The sequence below is a fragment of the Zeugodacus cucurbitae genome, chromosome 2, assembly GCF_028554725.1.
Source record: "Zeugodacus cucurbitae isolate PBARC_wt_2022May chromosome 2, idZeuCucr1.2, whole genome shotgun sequence".
Classification (NCBI taxonomy): Eukaryota; Metazoa; Arthropoda; class Insecta; order Diptera; family Tephritidae; genus Zeugodacus; species Zeugodacus cucurbitae.
In genome coordinates, this window is record NC_071667.1 from 72,154,616 (window position 1) to 72,164,759 (window position 10,144).

The following is a 10,144-nucleotide window of genomic DNA, read 5'->3' on the forward strand; positions in this document are numbered from 1 at the left end:
ATGAAATGAAAGAAATCGGATAACAACCACGTCCACCTCCCATACAAAGGTTAGGTTGAAAATTACTAAAAGTGGGTTAACTCTCTAATGAAAAACGTCAGAAACACTAAATTTCACATAAGAAATGGCAGATGTAAGCTGCACTCAGATTTCTTTACAAAATGGAAAATGGGCGTAGTGTCGCCCACTTATGGGTCAAAAACCATATCTCAGGAACTACTCGACCGATTTCAATGAAACTTGGATTGTAATAGTTTCCTTACATCCCAATGATATGTTGTGAAAATAGGACAAATCGCTTCACAACCACGCCTACTTCCTATATACCAGAACTTTGAAGTCGATCTGAGTCGTTTACTTTACAATATATAAAGTAAGCACTAGTGAAGATATCGGTGCAGAACTTTGCACAAATACTATGTTTATAGTGTGCCACCCCCATTCTAAAAATCGCCGAAATCGGACCATAGGTTTTTAAGGTCCCATATATCGAACACGAGGACCTCGGTGCTTCTAACCTAATATTATGGTTTCCAACTTTCAATGGACTTTATACAATATATATGACTAATATGTGGGTCAACTAGTGTATTATATAATATTAAATAAATAAATTGCGAGAGTATAAAATGTTCGGTTACACCCGAACTTAGCCCTTCCTTACTTGTTTAATATTTGTTCTCTTCGCTACAGATCTGCTCTTTTTGTTGACTCTTAGTAAAAAAAAATTTCATCTATTGTCCCAAACCGGTAGCGGAAATAGCAATTATTTATCGGTATTTGTTGTGCGCGTTGACCTTCAGTTAAACCTCCCTGCATATTTTTGATTCTGTCTTTGGAGAGATCATGAACTTCATGCAATAATACTGTTAGCCTTGCTAGATCGTAATACTTATGCGCATAAATACATAAATATTTAGTTACTGTTAAATAAACCGTTACCGTCCTCTAGAACTGCGTACACATTTACTTTTTTATACTCTCGCAACAAAAGTTGCTAAAGAGAGTATTATAGTTTTGTTCACCTAACGGTTGTTTGTAACACCTAAAACTAAAAGAGTTAGATATAGAGTCATATATACCAAAGTGATCAGGGTGACGAGTAGATTTGAAATCCGGATGTCTGTCCGTCCGTCCGTCTATCCGTCTGTGCAAGCTGTAACTTGAGTAAAAATTAAGATATCTTGACGAAACTTGGCACAAATATTCCTTGTCACCATAAGAAGATCAAGTTCGAAAATGGGCGGAATCGGACCATTGCCACGCCCACAAGATGGCGAAAACCAAAAACACATAAAGTGTCATAACTAAGCCATAAATGAAGATATAAAAGCAAAATTTGGAATAAAGAATCGCACTAGGGGGGGGGGGGGTATATTTGGATGTAATTTCTTTGGGGTAGTGGGCGTGGCCCTGCCCACAAATCGGTTATTTGTATTTAACTCGCAAACTAATAAAGCTATATAAACCAAACTTTCTGCAGTCGGTTCTCTTACATACCCCACCACACACCATGAAAATAGTTGAAATCGGATAATAACCACGCCCACCTCCCATACAAAGGTTAGGTTGAAAATGACTAAAAGTGGGTTAACTAACTAACGAAAAACGGCAGAAACACTAAATTTTGCAGAAGAAATAGCAGAAGGGAGCTGTACTCAGATTTTTTTACAAAATGGAAAATGGGCGTGGCATCGCCCACTTATGGGTCAAAAACCATATCTCGGGAACTACTCGACCAATTCGAATGAAATTCTGTATTTTGACACGTGTGGAAAATAGATGAAATCGGTTCACAACCACGACAACTTCCCATGTAACTCAATTTTGAAATCCATCTTATTCCTTCACTTTATTATGTAAACATAAGGAACCAATTAAGATAACGGAATAAAACTTTACACAATTAGTGCATATCATCTCTGGCTTCACTTGTGAAAAAATTGTAGAAAACGGACCATAACTTTTCAAGGCCCCAGATATCGAACATGTTGAACTCAGCGCCTAAGGATAAATTTTAACCCAAAATATGGGTAAATCTCTCAGATATCTCAATTTAATTCAGAGGAAATTGTTTTCTTCTAATAGTGTGTCTCTGTCCCAAAAATTATTAAAATCGGGTCATAACATTTCCATATACCTCATTGTAGGTTTTTCAAAAGTATCTTCTCCTAGCTCCCATATACCTCATTGTAGATTTTTCAAAAATACGGTGAGCTTTATTCCGCATATATGTATTGGTTAAATTTCTTCAATAAATTGCGAGAGTATAAAATGTTCGGTTGCACCCGAACTTAGCCTTTCCTTACTTGTTTTAGTTAGTTTCATTTTCTCTATTTTTCGCTTAAATTTACTAACTGCGCAACATTCCCACAGCATCAACAATCGATGCATAAATATTCAACAACTAATTATGTGGCAGCGTCATGATATGGCAAATGATGGTGCAACTAGTGAACGTAGGTAATGCCAACCAAATATGGTGCATGCCACATACCACTTGCGATAGCAAAAATTAACACAAAACCATGGCCGCGTTTCAGCTGATCAACGCCCGATTATCTGTTGATCAGTTGTTGAGCGTTTGCTCCAGTGATTACCGATGCTTTGCTATATATGTATGTATGTATTTACATGGCGCTAGAATTTATATTTCAAATTTATTTATATTTCCATATATAAAGCTTTAAATTGTCGTGCTCAGTGATCACACATCGGAATCAAATCGATCACTTGTGAAAATTTTAGTGAGTACAAGTAATCGTCACTTCTACATAAATACAAGGTCGACTACTTTTTTCTATGACTTTCTCACTCGGCCACCTTCAACTGTTACGAGTACGAAACAGATGCAGATCTAGAAGGTCTGCAGTTTTAAAGTGATCGCTTTAAATAAATTTATGATCTTATTTGAGGTTTATAATAGAGATGAATAATCCATTATATATATTATATTTTTTACTTACAAGAGTACAGACATTTATATTGCGAGTAAGACGGACTGCTTTCATCACGATTTCAAAAAATTAGGCGAAGAGTTAGAAATTAAGAACAATTTTAGAGAGACTCTCCAGTACGTTCAGTGGAGGTGTTATTTGTTAGAGATTTGGGCCTATGATTATATATTCAAGAAGTGGAAATGTCTTGAAAGCGATTATCAATTGATCAAAAATGAAGAAAAGGAAGACTTTCTAGTGAGGTCTTCTTCTTCTTGACTGGCGTAGAAACCGCTTACGCGGTTATAGCCGAGTCCACAACAGCGCGCCACGCATCTCTCCTTTTGGCAGTTTGGCGCTAATTGGTAATACCAAGTGAAGACAGGCCTTTCTCCACCTGGACCTTCCATCGGAGTGGAGGTCTTCCTCTTTTTCGGCTTCCACCAGCGGGTACTGCATCGAAAACTTTCAGAGCTGGGGCACTTTCGTCCATTCGAACAACATGACCCAGCCAGCGTAGCCGCTGTCCTTTTATTCGCTGGACTATGTCTATGTCGTCGAACAACACATACAGCTCATCATTCCATCTTCTGCGGTATTCGCCGTTGCCAATGTTTAAATCTTCCGCAAATCCTTTCTCTCGAAAACTCCTAGTGCCGTCTCATCGGATTTTGACACCGTCCACGCTTCTGCACCATAAAGTAGGACGGGAATGATGAGGGACTTGTAGAGTTTAGTTTTTGTTCGCCGAGAGAGGACTTTACTTTTCAATTGCCTACTCAGTCCATAGTAGCACCTGTTGGCAAGAGTGATTCTGCGTTGGATTTCCAGGCTGACATTGTTATTGCTGTTAATGCTGGTTCCCAGGTAGACGAAATTATCTACAACTTCAAAGTTATGACTGTCAACAGTGAGGTGGGAGCCAAGACGCAAATGCGCTGACTGTTTGTTTGATGACAGGAGATATTTCGTCTTGTCCTCGTTCACCATCAGACCCATTCGTTTCGCTTCTCGGAGATAATTTATTTCTGATCAATCTCACGTAAAAGCTCTGATTCAGATACTAATGTGAGTCTGCGCCGGTTACGAAGACAACACACGACGTCAATTTCGAGACGGTTAGCGATGTACTTGGGTAGTCGGTAGTCTAATAAAAGAAACAACGACGTTATAAGCTTTACATTGAACACTTGATCCGGTTGGAGCTTGCGGCCAAAAGAAGTATGTACGAAGTATGTCTTCGTCAAAGTATGTATATCGGCATCTCACACTTCATCAATCTATGTGAATAATTCGCAATAAAATTTGGGTGTTGAGTTTAACGGCCAAAAGTTGAGTTTGCCAAAACTAACGTTCTTACTCTCACATAATTGTTGTCACTACAACACTAACAGCTGATTATTGCGCATGGATAAAGATCAAGATAGAACATAGCCAACAATAAAACGCATGCGAAAAGTTGCGCTCGTTGCTGTTGCCGTTGTTGTTGTTGTACACATTGTACATAGATAGCACAGGCCAGTGGCTATTGTGCGAGCGTCTATATTTACGTTTTCCGACAAATTTCCACTAGATAAACTGCAAACGCACAGATTGCTGGCATCCACCGACGATCACTGTTGGGGCATCCGAGTCCCGCTGCGCCCAGCCATGAAGGTGTAAGCTAGAGTTGTATTGTGTCTTTAGAGTCAAGGTTTTTTTTAGCAAAGCGCGGTGTTGTAACTGTTACAACTGTGCGCGTGTGTATGTGTGAATGTGTGCGGTGCGGTGAGACAATGAATTTGCTCACATTGACGCTGTTTGCCTTTTTATGGAGTTAATTGGATTGCACTCGCTAGTCGCCATTTGTCCGTTCGCTCATTCGGCCATCACCTATGTACATACTATGGAACAACAACAACAAGTAGTTGGTATAAATATAACTGTGTGTGTGTGTGTGTGTGTGTATGTGTGCGTTTCGCAACTCGTTGATTTCAAAATTATCCACAATTTGATGGAAAGAATCGTTAAACAGTTGTTAGTCAACCTAGTCCATCGCTGGGTTTGTTTACTCGTAAATGCCATTAAGTGCAACAACAACAACAACGATAAAAACACCATAAAACGAATGATAAAAGCACACGAAAATCATTTGACGTGATGGTGTCATGAAAAATTTGTTGTTTGTGTTGTGAAATGTGGATAATGTCTCAATTTGGGCTTCCTGCTTCGGTCCATATGTGGCGTTGTGGCATAAATTGCTTTCATGCTGCTGCTGTTGTTGGCAATAAATTGTGCTAATCGGTTTTGATTTTTTAATTGTCGTCGATGTTCGGCACTGTGGGAACACAAAGCTCATAATATTATACTTTTGGCTTTCTAAGCTATTTCAGCACATGTGCTTTCTTACTCTTCTGAGTTGTCTCGGAATTGTCGGCTGAAGAATATTTCTGAGAAGCTTTCGTGAAGAAGCAATGCACGAATGTATCCGATGAACTATTTTCAACTCACATTATTGGTACTCATCGAGTTCTCTTCAAGCTTTGAGAACATCTTAGGCTTATTACTTTCAAGCTTTGGCTTACGTAAGAGATTTGCAGTGAAAGTCAAGAAATCCATATTGATGTTTGTTTTGGAGGAAGCCGCTTTTAATTTAAAAGAGTTGAGAAGCCAGTATTTACGTCAAATACTGCTGGCAACTCTTCACTATGTACTCTAGCATATTGTACATTTTTCGATGATCGTCTAAAGAGGATTTCAAAATGTCTTTGTCTATGACTTTGGACTGGCTAAATTTCAAATTGGTCTCTCTTACTTTCTCCATCAGCGACTATACGACAAATACCTCTGGTACCTCTACGACTATGTACCCCAGTATGTTATAAATTTTCGGATGGTCGACTAAAAATGATTTCGAAACCTTTTTGGAGAGATGCTTGAATGAAACAGTCTCAATCACGCGAAATAACTATGATCAAAAGAATCTTTATGGTATTGTATTTAAATCGAAATTGATATGCTTTCAATGGGCCATCCAATTATGTGCAGAATTCCGAATGTGCCAAAATATTTCGTACATAATGTACATACCCAGTGAGACAGCTAAGGATCAACGTTCTTCACAACAAACGAGCTAAAAGTACAAATAAACAAACTTACATACAGACATATATGGCATATATGGCGGGGCGATAGGGTACCCGTAAGAATAATTAGGCACTTGATTGACATGTGGGATAAGGAGACATACGCTTGGAATGCAGCAGCAAATTATCGAAACGGCTACTGGGCGACTTGCTGTAGCCGCCATCATTGCCATTTGTATCAACCTGCTGCCGCGCTAACGTTGTGCCTTTCGCGCACAATTGTTTTACCGTTGTGTGATGGCAAGTGGAGATATGGCAACATTACCACCGCCAACACAATGACACATACACAGTGGTGCAGACAAGGTAGCCGCCATCATCATCATCATCAGCAGCAGCAGCATCATTATACGAGATCGTTACCAACGCCATTTCCCCTTACCACATCTTCCTCTGCACCTGCGATCTTCCGGCATCGCCTACCATTCTGTGCTACTTCACAATGGTGCTGCTGCTACATCGCAACATTGCAAACATCTTGCGACCTGTGCTATCAACGCTATCGCCATCACACAATTTAGTCAAGCGGCTAATCCAATCTCAATTTAATGCAATGTCACGCCACCTTACAACTCTCCGCACAATCCCTCTCGCCAAATTGCTACCATTTCTTATTGGCGTTCTTTAAGTGATAGCGTGCCAGAGCTTTCAATCGACAACGCATCAGTCTCGAAGCCATGCAGTCAATGTGGAGCAGGGCTTGTTGCGTCTGAGGGGTTGCAGTGCTGTGCGGTTTATATGACCGCAATATATTGCAATTTCGATATCTTTTGCAGTTTAACACACGGAGAGATGCACAGATAGCTCGCCATCGACGTCGTCCCACTCGTCGTCGTCGGTCGTCGTTTTGAATGCAAAGGGAACAACAAAATACAAGTATTTTGAAAAAAAAAATGAGAACAATAACAACTGAGGTAGCGAACAGTAAATTAGGTTAGGATTTGGTGTAGCATGAATAAAATGAATAAATAAATCCTCGTATGGCCACAACTCGGTTAGTTCAGTTAATTAATGTTTCTTCCGGAATGTAGATGATACCCAAAACTAGTTAATTTACTGACTGCTGTTCAGAATCTTTCATCCCAACCCTAAGTATCATAATGAGTCTATATTCATATAGGGATTCATTTGAAGTTGCATCGGAACCACAAGCTCAATATGGCGACCAATGAAATCGGACACATCTGAGACAGCTTCTTAATTCGATCTAAATGAAGCTCCAGCTCTTCCACAAGTTCAAGAATTAAATGAACTTATTTGAACCTGAAAACCTGAGAAATATTATGGAGGTATGTAAAACAGGCCTCCGTTGCTATATTAGCCTGATTCGACGCAAATATCAATTTTGGAATTTTTAAAAGAAGAAGTATCGCATATCTGGAGAATACGCTTGGCAGCCATTCGTGTCTTTACAAGACCTATTTAACCGTGACGAGAACCGAGGTGTGAGCATCAAATTGGCCCAATAATTTGAGCTGAGAATTTTTAACTGTTTCCAGTGGATCAAACCTGCCTGCCCGGTGGTCATCACCTCTGATAGCAACTTCACCTTCCTCGGAGCATATTCTTGGGTCTCTGCGTTGTACCAGTGGGTCCATGTTGGGTCGACGTTGATGAAACGGTGATCCTGAGTGGAAGTATTGCACGTTGCTAGTAACAGTACAAAGCTCACATAAACGAGTAGTAAGTTTGTATCCCTAAAAGAAACCATGCAATTCTTCAATCAATTGGGTTGTTTGCCATACGCTCTTCCACCGATTTCCCAAACTTGATGAAACGTTTCGATTAAGTTCTTACTGCTGTGCAACACCATGCGCAACAATGTAAGCGCTAAATGGCTAACAACCACTGCAACGGCAACAACAACAACTGCGACTGTTCTTTGTTTTTATTTTTTGATTGTATTCTACACCGAACTGCATCATTTGGTCTGATCTTTATTGTCCGATTGGTTTATTTATAATAATTAGATGTCCCACCTCGAAAAGAGTTTGTCATTGTTGTTATTTCGTTTAACCTTCTTTGGAATCGCTCCGCATTCGACGGGCTTTATTAAAACCACTTTGAGTAGCAAGCAATTCCAGAAGCTTATCAAAATCTTCAGCTTACAAGGCAACCGGGCAGCCAAAGAGCACCCAAAATGCTACTATGCTACCTGCATGACCAACCAACTGAACGCATTCACATATATTTGTTGCGACACACACTTCTGTCGGTCGACGGGCGACTCGTACACCACGTGACTCGACGACACCACCACTGACTGCGATCGCAATTCCACTTAATTTGGCCCAACGTCTCTGCGTTGCACATCGAACGGCTAATCCGTTCGAGCAATCGCTCAGTCTCAACCTCGCCTTGGTCTTGGGCAACATCTAGGCAAGTTCATTCTCCAGCGGTCTCACACACACATATACTCTACAAATGCACTTGCAGTTTAAGGTAAGAATAAACTTGCCATTTAGGAGTCGTCCAATATCACCTGATGATCGCAACTTGCCGGTCGCCTGGCTCAGCGCACAATTTGGCAAACCGCAGTGGTCGCGCGAACCAAGGTAGTCGCACACACACACAGAGGTTACTTCAGCCTTGCATCCTGCGTAGTTAGTCAAGTCGTTTGCCATATCTATGTATGTATGCATGTAGGAGCGCGTATGGCTCGTAAATTCTGGAAGGTCTCACCTTCAGCGCTGCGTCTGTCTGTGCCAGCCGCAGCCACATCAGCGTGCGATTGCAATCGAGAGTGATTTTATGTGGTGGCACTGTGTGCCATGCCTTCCAGCCTGCCAGCCGGCTGCTGCCGATCATTGATCGTCGATCGCGGTGTCGATCGTTGTGCGCTGCTTGGGCGTTTTTTGTAAATTGGCCACATTAACATGGTTGTTCGATTTATTAAGCGACTTCAATTTGCGTTCCCATTACAAGCGGCCGCAAGTGAGTGCCAAGTGGTTGGCAGGTGGCAGTCTGCAGAAGCAAACAACCAACGGCTACTGCCAGCAGTGTGCCACTTGCCCCACCAAAACAAAAAAAACGCTCGAAATAAAAGAACGAGTAATCCAAAGTAACTGGCCGGAACAGTGCAACCAGCATTAAATCCCGCATTGCTTTCGCTACCGTTGGTGCAGTTAACGCCCGATTGTTGTTGTTGCGTTCGCTGGCGCTTTGATTGTTTTATAATTATAATTGCATTTGAAGATGAGTGACGTGGCGGCGGTGAGAGGAGCAACAACGTGCGATAATAATTCAAGACAATTTATTAGTGCCGACCAAATTGGTTGCAATCGAATGTGACAGGTCGGGTTGGGTCGGCTACCAGCCTAACTGCCCGAGTATCGGCGTGCTGCAGTGGCTGTCGGTCTCGGTCACTAGACTGCAAACACGTCCGGTGTTGTTGCGCCGCGCATTATTGGCGGGGCGTTGCGTGAAATTGGCAATTCATTTAAATGAGAAATTGCTCAATTATTGCAACGAATTGAATTGAGATACGCGTTGAAATTAACAAAAACGCAAATTAAGTTGTTCCCAAGCGCAGCGGCCGGTTTAGGCATGCATGTGGTTCAAGCGTGGCGCTAGCACTGTGAGATTTTGATAGAGGTGGAAGGAGAAATGGAATTCGTGTGAGCATTTGCTGCATATTACTTAATAAGCTGCGAAGAGAAACAGATAAACTGGCGGTAATTTGTAAGTAATGATGGATGGACCTAGCATTTTACTGAGCGCTCAAGTCAGTACTTTTCAGCCGAATAGACGAAATAAATAAGGTTTCTTAATACATAAACACGAACTAAAAATCTTTATCCTTGATTTGAGTATCCTATTCGTGAGTGTTATCTTTAACTGAAATAGTGGTGATAGAAGTAAATCATATCATTCATGAAGTTTGAAAAGGTAATTCATTTCGAGTTTCCCTACTTCAAACAAAAACACAGGAAATTAAAATTTAATGGGGAATTTTTTTTTTGAAGATTATCTCTTTCAAATGTTGGCCGGGGCTACGTCTCAGATGGTCTATCCGTTGAGTCTAATTTTCGATGATGTTTTGCTCCAAGGCCTGCATCGAAGCGGGTTTGGCCGCATAGACTT